The 14,542-nt window shown below is 38.4% G+C and overlaps 1 protein-coding gene across 8 annotated transcripts in view; it reads left to right on the top strand.

Moving 5' to 3' along the window:
• KLF8 (KLF transcription factor 8) overlaps positions 1-14,542 on the top strand; it is a 369,132-nt gene that overhangs the window by 73,560 nt on the left and 281,030 nt on the right. The window contains exon 3 of one of the 8 annotated variants that reach the window (XR_014014301.1): positions 827-1,163. The exons of the other annotated variants lie outside the window; for them this stretch is intronic. The gene's annotated coding sequence lies outside the window, so the exon portion shown is untranslated. Of the gene's footprint in view, positions 1-826; positions 1,164-14,542 lie in introns of those variants that run through there. 8 annotated transcript variants of the gene reach the window in all.

The raw sequence follows: 14,542 nt of genomic DNA, 5'->3' as shown, positions 1-14,542 counted from the left end.
GAAAACTGGTTCATCTATACCATTTTTCTAGGTTCCACATACATGCACTAATATATGGTATTTGTTTTTCTCTTTCTGACTTACTTAACTCTGTAAGACAGTCTCTAGATCCATGCATGTCTTAACATATGACTCAATTTCGTTCCTTTTTATGGTTGAGTAATATTCCATTATATATATATATGCCACAACTTCTCTATCCATTTGTCTGTTGATGGGAATTTAGGTTGCTTCCATGACCTGGCTATTGTAAACAGTGCTGCAATGAACATTGGGATGCATGTGTCTTTTTGAATTATGGTTTTCTCTGGGAATAGGCTCAGTAGTGAAATTGCTGCATCATATGTTAATTCTATTTTTAAGGAAGTGCATACTGTTCTCCATGGTGGCTGTATCAATTTACATTCCCAACAGTGCAAGAGGGTTCCCTTTTCTCCACACCCTCTCCAACATTTGTTGTTTGTAGATTTTCTAATGGTGAACATTCTAACTTGTGTGAGATGATACCTCATTGTAGTTTTGATTTGCATTTCTCTAATGAATAGTGATGTTGAGCAGCTTTTCATGTGCTTCTTGGCCATCTATCTGTCTTCTTTGGAGAAATGTCTATTTAGGTCTTCTGCCATTTTTAGATTCAGTTGTTTTCTTCTTTAATATTGAGCTGCATGAGCTGTTTATATATATTGGAGATTAATCCTTTGTCCTTTTCATTCGTTTGCAAATATTTTCTCCCATTCTGAGGGTTGTCTTTTCGTCTTGTCTATGGTTTCCTTTGCTGTGCAAAAGCTTTGAAGTTTCATTATGTGCATTTTTTTTTTTTTTGCAGTACATGGGACTCTCACAGTTGTGGTGCACAGGCTCCAGACGCACAGGCTCAGCAGCCATGGCTCATGGGCCTAGCCACTCCACAGCATGTGGGATCTTCCCGGACCAGGACACAAACCCATGTCCCCTGCATTGGCAGGCGGACTCTCAACCACTACGCCACCATGGAAGCCCCCGTTTTTTTATTTTTGTTTTTATTTTCATTACTCTAGGAGGTGGATCAAAAGAGATCTTGTTGTGATTTATGTCAAAGAGCATTCTTCCTATGTTTTCCCCTAAGAGTTTTTTATTGTCCCATCTTACATTTAGGTCTTCAATAAATTTGGAATTTATTTTTGTGTATGGTGTTAGGGAGTGTTCTAATTTCATTCTTTTATGTGAAGCTGTCCAATTTTCCCAGCACCACTTATTGAAGTGACTGTCTTTTCTCCATTGTATATCTTTACCTCTGTAGTCATAGATTAGTTGACCATAGGTGTGTGGTTTTTCTCTGGGCTTTCTATCTTGTTTCATTGATGTATGTTTCTGTTTTTGTGACAGTACCAGGTTGTGTTGATTACTGTACATTTGTAGTATAGTCTGAAGACCGGGAGTCTGATTCGTCCAGCTCCGATATTTTCCCTCAAGACTGCTTTGGCTATTCTGGGTCTTTTGTGCCTCCATACAAATTTTAAGATGATTTGTTCTAGTTCCGTAAAAAATTCAGTTGATAATTTGATAGGGATTGCATTGAGTCTGTAGATTGCTTTGAGTAGTATAGTCATTTTCACAATATTGATTCTTCCAATCCAAGAACATGGTATATCTCTCCATCTGTTAGTATCATGTTTAATTTCTTTCATCACTGTCTTATAGTTTTCTGCATACAGGTCTTTTGTCTCCCTGGGTAGGTTTATTCCTAGGTGTATTATTCTTTTTGTTGAAATGGTAAATGAGAGTGTTTCCTTAATTTCGCTTTCAGAATTTTCATCATTAATATGTAGGAATGCAAGAGATTTCTGTGCATTAATTTTGTATCCTGCAACTTTACCAAATTCATTTATTAGCTCTAGTACATTTCTGGTGGCATTTTTTTTGGATTCTTTATGTATAATAGCATATACTATAGTCAAAAACTTCCCTAACATGGGAAAGGAAATAGGCACCCAAGTCCAGAAAGCATGGAGAGTCCCATACAGGATAAATGCAAGGAGAAACATGCCAAGAAACATAGTAATTAAATTGGCAAAAATTAAAGACAATGAACAATTATTGAAAGCAGCAAGGGAAAAATGAGAAATAACATACAAGGGAACTCCCATAAGGTTAACAGCTGATTTCTCAGCAGAAACTCTACAAGCCAGAAGGGAGTGGCATGATATACTTCAAGTCATGAAAGGGAAGAAACTACAACCAAGATTACCCTACCCGGCAAGGATCTCATTCAGATTCAAAGGAGAAATCAAAAGTTTTATAGACAAGCAAAAGCTAAGCGAATACAGCACCACCAAACCAGATCTACAACAAATGCTAAAGCAACTTCTCTAAGTGGGAAACACAAGAGAAGAAAAGGACGTATAAAAACAAACTCAAAACAATTAGGAAAAAGGTAATAGTAACATACATATTGATAATTACCCTAAACGTGAATGGAGTAAATGCTCCAAGCAAAAGACACCAGCCTGCTGAATGGATACAAAAACAAGACCCATATATGTGCTGTCTACTAGAGACCCACTTCAGACCTAGGTAAACACACAGACTGAAAGTGAGGAGATGGAAAAAGGTGTTCCATTCAAATGGAAATCATAAGAAAGCTGGAGTAGCTATACTCATATCAGATAAAATAGACATTATAATAAAGAATGTCAGAAAAGACAAGGAAGGACACTACATAATGATCAGGGTATCAATCCAAGAAGAAGATATAACAATTATAAATATATATGCACCCAACATAGGAGCACCTCAACATATAAGGCAACTGCTAGCAGCTATAAAAGAGGAGCTCATAAGTAACACAAAAATAGTGAGGGATTTTAACACCTCACTTACACCAATGGACAGATCATCTAAAATGAAAATAAATAAGAAAAAAAAAGCTTTACATTACACAATACACCAGATAGATTTAATTGATATTTATAGGTCATTCCAACCAAAAGCAGCAGATTACACTTTCTTCTCAAGTGTGCATGGAACATTCTCCAGGATAGATCACATCTTTGGTCACAAATCAAGCCTCAGTACATTTAAGAAAATTGAAATCATATCAAGGATCTTTTGTGACCACAATGGTATGAGATTAGAAATGAATTACAAGGGAAGAAAACGTAAAAAACACAAACACATGGAGGCTAAACAATACATTACTAAATATCCAAGAGATCACTGAAGAAATCAAAGAGGAAATCAGAAAATACCTAGAGACAAATGACAATGAAAACACGACGATCCAAAACCTATGGAATGCAGCAAAAGCAGGTCTACGACAGAAGGTTATAGCTATACAAGCCTACCTCAAGAAACAAGAAAAATCTCAAGTAAACAATCTAACCTTACACCTAAAGGAACTAGAGAAAGAAGAACAAACACAACCCAAAGTTAGCAGAAGGAAACAAATCATCAAGGTTAGAGCAGAAATAAATGAAATAGAAACAAAAAAACCAATAACAAAGATCAATAAAACTAAAAGCTGGTTCTTTGAGAAGATAAACAAAATTGATAAAGCATTAGCCAGACTCATCAAGAAAAAGAGGGAGAGTACTCAAATCAATAAAATTAGAAATGAAAAAGGAGAAATTACAACAGACCCCACAGAAATGAAAAGCATCCTAAGAGACTACTACAAGCAACTCTATGCCAATAAAATGGACAACCTGGAAGAAATGGACAAATTCTTAGAAATTTATAACATTCCAAGACTGAACCAGGAGGAAACAGAAAATATGAACAGACAAATCACAAGTAATGACATTGAAACTGTGATTAAAATTCTACCAAAAAACAAAAGCCAGAGACAGTAGAAGATGGTGAAATAGTAGGATGTGGAGATTACCTTCCTCCCCACAGATACATCAGCAATACATCTACACGTGGAACTGCTCCTATGGAACACCCACTGAATGCTGGCAGAAGACCTCAAGCCTCCTAAAAGGCAAGAAACTCCCCACGTACCTGGGAAGGGCAAAAGAAAAAAGAAAAAATCAGAGACAAAAGAATAGAGATGGAACCTGCACCAGTGGGAGGGAACTGTGAAGGAGGAAAGGTTTCCACACACTAGGAAGCCCCTTCACGGGCAGAGACTGCAGGTGGCAGAGGGGAAAGCTTCCGAGTCACAGAGGAGAGTGCAGCAAGAGGGGTGTGGAGGGCAAAGCAGAGAGATTCCTACACAGAGGATCGGTGCCAACAAGCACTCACCAGCACAAGAGGCTTCTCTGCTCAGCTGCCGGGACAGGCAGGGATTGGGAGCTGAGGCTTAGTCTTCGGAGATTAGGTCCCAGGCAGACGACAGGGTTTGGTGGCATGAATGCAGCCTGAAGGGGTTATTGTTCCACAGCTAGTCAGGAGGGGGTCCGGGAAAAGTCTGGAGCTGCCGAAGAGACAAGACACTTTTATTGCCTCTTTGTTTCCTGGTGCACAAGGAGAGAGGATTAAGACAGCTGCTGAAAGGAGCTCCAGAGACGGGAACGAGCCGTGTCTACCACACCAGATCCCAGAGGTGGGCATGAGACACTAAGGCTGCTGCTGCAGCCACCAAGAGCCTGTATGCGAGCACAGGTAACTATCCCCTCCTCCCCTTCTGGGAGCCTGTGCAGCCCGCCATTGCCAGGGTCCCGTGACCCAGGGACAACTGCCCTAGGAGAACGCATGGCACGGCTCAGGCTGCTGCAACTTCAAGCCAGCCTCTGCCACCACAGGCTCACCCCGCATCCATACTTCTCCCTCCCCCCAGCCTGAGTGAGCCAGAGGCCCCGAATCAGCAGCTCCTTTAACCCTCTCCTGTCTGAGGGAAGAACAGGCGCCCTCAGGCGACCTACACAAAGAGGCAGGGCCAAATCCAAACCTGAACCCCAGGAGCTGTGTGAACAAAGAAGAGAAAGAGAAATTTCTCCCAGCAGCCTCAGAAGCAGCGGATTAAAGCTCCAAAATCAACTTGATATGACCTACATCTGTGGAATAACTGAAGAGACAATGAATCATCCCAATTTTGAGTAGGTGGACTTTGGGGGCAAGATAGATTATTTTTTCCCCTTTTCCTCTTTTGGTGAGTGTGTATGTGTATGCTTCTCTGTGAGATTTTCTCTGTATAGCTTTGCTTTCACCATTATTCCTAGAGTTCTTTCCATCTTTTTTTTCTAATTTTGTAAGTTTTTTTCTTAATATTTATTTTTTATTTTAATAACTTTATTTTATTTTACCTTACTTTATTTTATTTTATCCTCTTTCTCTCTTTCGTTCTTTCTTTCTTTCCTTCTTTTTTTTCTCCCTTTTATTCTGAGCCACGTGGAGTACAGTCTCTTGGTGCTCCAGCCAGGCGTCAGGGCTGTGCCACTGAGGTGTGAGAGCCAACTTCAGGACACTGGTCCACAAGAGACTTCCAGCTCCACATAATATTAAACAGCGAAAATCTCTCAGAGATCTCCATTTCAACACAAACACCCAGCTTCATGCAACGACCAGAAAGATACAGTGCTGGACACCATATGCCAAACAACTAGCAAGACAGGAAAACAGCCCCATCCATTAGCAGTGATTCTGCCTAAAATCATAATAAGGCCACAGACATCCCAAAACACACCACCAGAAGTAGACCTGCCCACAAGAAAGAAAATATCCAGCTTCATCCACCAGAACACACGCACTAGTTCCCTCCACCAAGAAATATACATAATCCACTGAACCAAACTTAGCCACTGGGGACAGACACCAAAAACAACAGGAACTTCGAACCTGCAGCCTGAGAAACGGAGACCCCAAACACAGTAAGATAAGCAAAATGAAAACACAGAAAAACACACAGCAGATGAAGGAGCAAGGTAAAAACAAAGCAGACCTAGCAAATGAAGAGGAAGTAGGCAGTCTACCTGAAAAAGAATTCAGAATAATGATAGTAAAGATGATCCAAAATCTTGGAAATAAAATAGAGAAGATGCAAGAAATATTTAACAAGGACCTAGAAGAACTAAAGAGGAAGAAAGCAATGATGAACAACACAATAAATTAAATTTAAGAATACTCTAGAAGGGATCAATAGCAGAATACCTGAGGAAGAAGAACGGATAAGTGACCTGGAACATAATATAGTGGAAATAACTACTGCAGAGCAGAATAAATTAAAAAAAAGAATTAAAAGAACCGAGGACAGTAACAGAGACTTCTGGGACAATATTTTATGCAACAACATTCAAATTATAGAAGAAGAGGAAGAGAAAGGGACTGAGAAAATATTTGAAGAGATTATAGATGAAAACTTACCTAATATGGGAAAGGAAAGAGTTATTCAAGTCCAGGAAGCACAGAGAGTCCCATACAGGATAAATCCATGGAGAAACACACCAAGAAACATATTAATCAAACTATCAAAAATTAAATACAAAGTAAACATATTAAAAGCACAAGGGAAAAACAACAAATAACACACAAGGGAATCCCCATAAGGTTAACAGCTGATCTTTCAGCAGAAATTCTTCAAGCCAGAAGGGAGTGGTAGGACATATTTAAAGTGATGAAGGAGAAAAACATTCAACTAAGATTACTCTACCCACCAAGGATCTCTTTCAGATTTGTTTGGGAAATTAAAATCTTTACAGACAAGCAAAAACTGAGAGTTCAGCACCACGAAACCAGCTTTACAACAAGTGCAAAAGGAACTTCTCTACAGAAGAAACACAAGAGAAGGAAAAGAACTACAATAACAAACTCAAAACAATTGAGAAAATGGGAAGAGAAACATACATATCGATAATTACCTTAAATGTAAATGGATTAAATGCTCCCACCAAAAGACAAAGACTGACTGAATGGAAACAAAAATGAGACCCATATATATGCTGTATACAAGAAACCCACGTCGGACCTACGGACACAAACAAACTGAAAGTGAGGGGATGGTAAAAGATATTCCATGCAAATGGAAATCAGAAGAAAGCTGGTGTAGCAATTCTCATATCAGACAAAATAGTATTTAAAATAAAGACTATTACAAGAGACAAAGAAGGACACTACATAATGATCAAGAGATTGACCCAAGAAGAAGATATGACAATTGTAAATATTTATGCACCCAACATAGGAGCACCTCAATACATAAGGCACATACTAACAGTCATAAAAGGGGAAGTCAACAGTAACACTATCATAGTAGGGGACTTTAACACCCCACTTTCACCAATGGAGAGATCATCCAAAATGAAAATAAATAAGAAATCAAAAGTTTTAAATGATACATTAAACAAGACGGACTTAATTGATATTTATAGGACATTCCTTCTAAAAACAACAGAATACACATTTTTCTCAAGTGCTCATGGAACATTCTCCAGGATAGATCATATCTTAGGTCACAAATCCAGCCTTGGTAAATTTAAGAACATTGAAATTGTATCAAGTATCTTTTCTGACCACAATGTTATGAAACTAGATACCAATTACAGGAAAAGATGTGTAAAAAATACAAACACATGGAGGCTCAACAATAAACTTCTTACTAACGAAGTGATCACTGAAGAAATCAAAGAGGAAATCAAAAAATACCTAGAAACAAATGACAATGGAGACAAGATGAGCCAAAACCTATGGGATGCAGCAAAAGAAATTCTAAGAGGGAAGCTTAAAGCAGTACAATCCTACCTTAAGAAACAGGAAACATCTAGAATAAAGAATCTAAACTTGCACCTAAAGCAATTAGAGAAAGAAGAACAAAAAAACCCCAAAGTTAGCAGAAGGAAAGAAATCATAAAGATCAGATCAGAAATAAATGAAAAAGAAATGAAGGAAACGATAGCAAAGATCAATAAAACTAAAAGATGGTTCTTTAAGAAGATAAAAAAATTGATAAACCATTAGCCAGACTCATCAAGAAAAAAAGTGAGAAGACTCAAATCAATAGAATTAGAAATGAAAAAGGAGAAGTAACAACTGACAATGCAGAAATACAAAGGATCATGAGAGATAATGACAAGCCAATAAAATGGACAACCTGGAAGAAATAGACAAATTCTTAGAAATGCACAACCTGCCGAGACTGAATCAGGAAGAAATAGAAAATATGAACAGACAAATTGGAACCACTGAAATTGAAACTGTGATTGAAAATCTTCGAACAAACAAAAGCTCAGGAATAGATGGCTTTACAGGCGAATTCCCTCACACATTTAGAGAAGAGCTAACACCTATCATTCTCACACTCTTCCAAAATATAGCAGAAGGAGGAACACGCCCAGACGCATTGTATGAGGCCACCATCACCCTGATACCAAAACCAGACAAATTTATCACAGAGAAAGAAAACTACAGGCCAATATCACTGATGAACATAGATGCAAAAATCCTCAACAAAATACTAGCAAACGGAGTCCAACAGCACATTAAAAGGATCACACACTATGATCAAGTGGGCTTTAGTCTAGGAATGCAAGGATTCTTCAATATACACAAATTAATCAACGTGATACACCATATTAACAAATTGAAGGGGAAAAAACATACGATCATCTCAATACATGCAGAGAAAGCTTTTGACAAAATTCAACACAGGTTGATGATAAAAACATTGCAGAAAGTAAGCATAGAGGGAACTTTCCTCAGCATAATAAAGGCCTTATATGACAAATCCACAGCCAACATCATCATCAATGGTGAAAAACTGAAACCATTCCCACTCAGACCAGGAACAAGACAAGGTTGCCCACTCTCACCATTCTTACTCAACATAGTTTTGGAAGGTTTAGCCACAGCAATCACAGAATAAAAAGAAATAAAATGAATCCATATCGGAGAAGAAGAAGTAAAGCTGTTACTCTCTGCAGATGACTTGCTACACTACATAGAGAATACTAAAGATACTACCAGAAAACTACTAGAGCTAGTCAATGAATTTGGTAAAGTAGCAGGACACAAAATTAATGCAGAGAAATCTTTGGCATTCATATACACTAGTGATGAAAAATCTGAAAGTGAAATTAAGAAAACACTCCCATTTACCACTGCAACAAAAATAATAAAATATTTAGGAATAAACCTACCTAAGGAGACAAAAGAACTGTATGCAGAAAATTATAAAACACTGATGAAAGAAATTAAAAATTATACAAATAGATGGAGTGATATATCATGTTCTTTGATTGGAGGAATCAACACTGTGAAAAAGAGTCTACTACCCAAAGCAATCTACAAATTCAGTGCAATCCCTATCAAACTACGACTGGCATTTTTTACAGAACTAGAACACAAAAAAATTCACAATTTTTATGGAAACACAAAAGACCCTGAATAGGCAAACCAATCTTGAGAAGGAAAAATGGAGCTTGTGGAACCAGGCTCCCTGACTTCAGACTATACTACAAAGTTACAGTGATCAAGACAGTATGGTACTGGCACAAAAACAGAAATATAGATCAATGGAACAGGATAGAAAGCCCAGAGATAAACCCATGCACATATCATCACCTTATCTTTGATAAAGGAGGCAAGAATATACAGTGGGGAAAAGACAGTCTCTTCAATAAGTGGTGCTGGGAAAACTGGACAGCTACATGTAAAAGTATGAAGTTAGAATACACCCTAACACCATACACAGAAATAAACTCAAAATGGATTAAAGACCTAAATGTAATGCCAGACACTATCAAAATCTTAGAGGAAAACGTAGGCAGAACACTCTTTGACATAAATCACAGCAAGATCCTTTTGGACCCACCTCCTAGAGAAATGGAAATAAAAACAAATATAAACAAATGGGAGCTAATGAGACCTACAACCTTTTGCACAGCAAAGTAAACCATAAGCAAGATGAAAAGACAACCCTTATAATGGGAGAAAATATTTGCAAATGAAGCCACTGACAAAGGATTCATCTCCAAAATTTACAAGCAGCTCATGCAGCTCAATAATAAAAAAACAGACAACCCAATCCAAAAATGGACAGAAGACCTAAATAGACATTTCTCTGAAGAAGATACTTAGATTGACAACAAACACGTGAAAGAATGCTCAATATCATTAATCATTAGAAAAATGCAAATCAAAACTACAATGAGATATCATCTCACACTGGTCAGAATGGCCATCATCAAAAAATCTAGAAACAATAAATGCTGGAGAGGGTTTGGAGAAAAGCAGACTCTCTTGCCCTGGTGGTAGGACTGTAAACTGATACAGCCACTATGGAGAACTGTATTGAGGTTCCTTAAAAAACTAAACATAGAGCTACCATACGAAGCATCAATTCCACTACTGGGCATAAACCCTGAGGAAACCATAACTCAAAAGTGTCATCAGGCTTCCCTGGTGGCGCAGTGGTTGAGAGTCCGCCTGCTGATGCAGGGGACATGGGTTCGTGCCCCGGTCCGGGAAGATCCCACATGCCATGAAGCAGCTGGGCCTTTGAGCCATGGCTGCTGGGCCTGCGTGTCTGGAGCCTGTACTCCACAACGGGAGAGGCCACAACAGTGAGAGGCCTGTGTACTGCACACACACACACAAAAAAAGTCATGAACCAAAATGTTCATTGCAGCTCTATTTACAATAGCCAGGCCTTGGAAGCAACATACATGCCCATCAACAGATGAATGGATAAAGAAGTGGTGACACATATGTACAATGAAATATTACTCAGCCATAAAAAGAAATGAAATTGAGTTATTTGTAGTGAGGAGGATGGACCCAGAGTCTGTCATACAGAGTGAAGTAAGTCAGAAAGGGAAAAACATATGCTAACACATATATATGGAATCCAAGAAAAAAAAGAAAGTCATGAAGAACCTAGGGGTAAGATGGGAATAAAGACAGAGACCTACAAGAGCATGGACTTGAGGATATGTGGAGGGGGAAGCGGAAGCTGTGACAAAGTGAGAGAGTGGAATGGACTTATAAACACTACCAAATGTAAAATAGATAGCTAGTGGGAAATAGCTGCATAGCACAGGGAGATTAGCTAGGTGGTTCGTGACGTCATAGAAGGGTGGGATATGTAGGGTCGGAGGGAGGTAGACGCAAGAGGGAAGAGATATGGGAACATATGTATATGTATAACTGATTCACTTTGTTATAAAGCAGAAACTAACACACCATTGTAAGGCAATCATACTCCAATTAAGACGTTTAAAACAAAAACAAAAACAAAACAAAACAAAACAAAACAAGTCCAGGACCAGATGGCTTCACAGGTGAATTCTATCAAACATTTAGAGAAGAGTTAACACCTGTCCTTCTCAAACTCTTCCAAAAATTTACGGAGGAAGGAACACTCCCAAATTCATTCCATGAGGCCACCATCACCCTCATATGAAAACCAGACAAAGATTCCACCCATTTTTTGATTGGGTTGTTTGCTTTTACTGATATTAAGCTTCCTGAGCTTCTTGCATATTTTGGATATTAATCCTTTGTCAGACACTTTGTTTGCAAATATTTTCTCCCATTCTGTGCATTGTCTTTTTTCCTTGTTTATGGTTTCCTTTTCTTTCTTTTTTTTTTAAACATCTTTATAGGGTTATAATTGCTTTGCAATGGTGTGCTAGTTTCTACTTTATAAGAAAGTGTATCAGTTATACATATACATTTATACCCATATCATTTCCTGCTTTCATATCCCTCCCTTCCACCCGCCCTATCCCACCTCTCTAGGTGGTCACAGAGCACGGAGGTGATCTCCCTGTGTTATGGAGCTGCTTCCCACTAGCATCAATTTTATGTTTAGAAGTGTATAAGTGTCCATGCCACTCTCTCACTTTGTCCCAGCTTACCCTTCCCCCTACCCGTATCCTCAAGTCCATTCTCCGGTAGGTCTGCATCTGTATTCCCGTCTTGCCTCTGGCTCTTCATGATCTTTTTTTTTTCTTTTCTTTTTACATTCCTTATATATGTGTTAGCGTCTGGTATTTGTTTTTTCTTTGTGACTTAATTCACTCTGTATGGCAGACTCCAGGTCAATCCACCTCACTACAAATAACTAAATTTCATTTCTTTTTATGGCTGTGTAATATTTCATTGTATATACATGCCACATCTTCTATACCCATTCATCTGTCGATGAACACATAGGTTACTTCCATGTCCTGGCTATTGTAAATGGAGCTGCAATGAACATTGTGGTACATGACTCTATTTGAATTATGGTTTTCTCAGGGTATATGCTGAGTAGTTGTATCACTGGGTCATATGCTAGTTCTATTTATACTATTTTTTAGGAACCTCCATACTGTTCTCCATAGTGGCTGTATCAATTTACATTCCCACAAACAGTGCAAGAGGGTCCCCTTTTCTCCACACCCTCTCCATCATTTATTGTTTATAGGTTTTGGATGATGGCCTTTCTGATTGGTGTGTGGTGATACCTCATTTTAGTTTTGAATACATTTCTCTAATGATTAGTGATGTTGAGCATCTTTTCATGTGTTGGATGGCAATCTCTATGTCTTCTTTGGAGAAATGTCTATTTAGGTATTCTGTCCATTTTTTGATTGGGTTGTTAGTTTGTTTATTTGTTATTGAGCTGCATGAGCTGCTTGTAAATTTTGGAGATGAATCCTTTGTCAGTGGCTTCATTTGCAAATATTTTCTCCCATTATGAGGGTTGTCTTTTCATCTTATTTATGGTTTACTGTGCTGTGCAAAAGCTTTTAGGTTTCATTAGGTCTCATTTGTTTATTTTTGTTTTTACTTCCTTTTCTCTAGGAGCTGGGTCAAAAAGGATCTTGCTCTGATGTATGTCATAGAGTGTTCTACCTATGTTTTCCTGTATGATTTTGTGAGTGTCTCGCCTTACATTTAGTTCTTCAATCCATTTTGAGTTTATTTTTGTGTATGGTGTTAGGGAGTGTTCTAATTTCGTTCTTTTACATGTAGCTGTCCTGTTTTTACCGGCACCACTTATTGAAAAGGCTGTCTTTTCTCCACTGTATATTCTTGCCTCCTTTATCAAAGATAAGGTGACCATATGTGTGTGGGTTTATCTCTGGGCTTTCTGTCCTTCTCCATTGATCTATATTTCTGTTTTGTGCCAGTACCATGCTGTCTTCATTACTGTTGCTTTGTAGTATAGTCTGAAGTCACAGAGCCGATTCCTCCTGCTCACTTTTTCTTTCTCAAGATTGCTTTGGCAATTCGGGGACTTTTGTTTTTCCATACATATTGTGAAATTTTTTGTTCTACTTCTGTGAAAAATGCCTGTGGTAACTTGATAGGCATTGCATTTAATCTGTAGATTGCTTTGGGTAATAGAGTCATTTTCACAATGTTCATTCTTCGAATCCAAGAACATGGTATATATCTCCATCTATTTGTATCATCTTTAATTTCTTTTATCAGTATCTTATAATTTTCTACATACAGGTCTTTTGTCTCCTCAGGTAGGTTTATTCCTAGACACTTTATTCGTTTTGTTGCAATGGTAAATGGGAGTGTTTTCTTGATTTCACTTTCACATTTTTCATCATTAGTGTATAGGAATGCCAGAGATTTCTGTGCATTAATTTTGTGTCCCGCTACTTTACCAAATTCATTGATTAGCTCCTGTAGTTTTCTGGTAGCATATTTCGGATTCTGTATGTATAGTATCATGTCATCTGCAAACAGTGACAGCTTTACTTCTTCTTTTCCGATTTGGATTCCTTTTATTTCCTTTTCTTCTCTGATTGCTGTGGCTAAAACTTCCAGAACTATGTTGAATAAGAGTGGTGAGAGTGGGCAACCTTGTCTTGTTCCTGATCTTAGTGGAAATGTTTTCAGTTTTTCATCACTGAGTACGATGATGGCTGTGTGTTTGTGATATATGGCCTGTATTATGTTGAGGAAATTTCCCTCTATGCTTACTTTCTGGGGCGTCTTTATAATAAATGGGTGTTGAAATTTGTCTAAAGCTTTCTCTGTATCTATTGAGATGATCATGTGGTTTTTCTCCTTCAATTTGTTAATATGGTGTATCACATTGTTTGATTTGCATATATTGAAGAATACTTGCCTTCCTGTGATAAACCCCACTTAATCATGGTGTATGATCCTTTTAATGTGCTGTTGGATTCTGTTTGCTAGTATTGTGTTGAGGATTTTTGCATCTATATTCATCAGTGATACTGGCCTGTAGTTTTCTGTCTTTGTGACACATTTGTCTGGTTTTGGTATCAGGGTGATGGTGGCTGCATAGCATGTGTTTGGGAGTGTTCCTCCCTCTGCTATATTTTGGCATAGTTTGAGAAGGATAGGTGTTACCTCTTCTCTAAATGTTTGATACAGTTTGCCTGTGATGCCATCTGGCCCTGGGCTTTAGTTTTTGGGAAGATTTTTTTTTTTTTTTTTTTGCAGTACGTGGGCCTCTCACTGCTGTAGTCTCTCCCGCTGCAGAGCACAGGCTCCAGATGCGCAGGCTCAGTGGCCATAGCCCTTGGACCCAGCCGCTCCGTGGCATGTGAGATCTTTCCAGACCGGGGCAAAAGCCCATGTCCTCAGTATGGCAGGCGGACTCTCAACCAGTGTGCCACCAGGGAAGCCCTGTTGGAAGATTTTTAATCACAGTTTC

This window comes from Mesoplodon bidens, assembly GCF_964165515.1.
Source record: "Mesoplodon bidens genome assembly, chromosome: X".
NCBI lineage: Eukaryota > Metazoa > Chordata > Mammalia > Artiodactyla > Ziphiidae > Mesoplodon > Mesoplodon bidens.
Note: the sequence above shows the minus strand (reverse complement) of the source record. Positions and strands in the feature narration are given on the sequence as shown.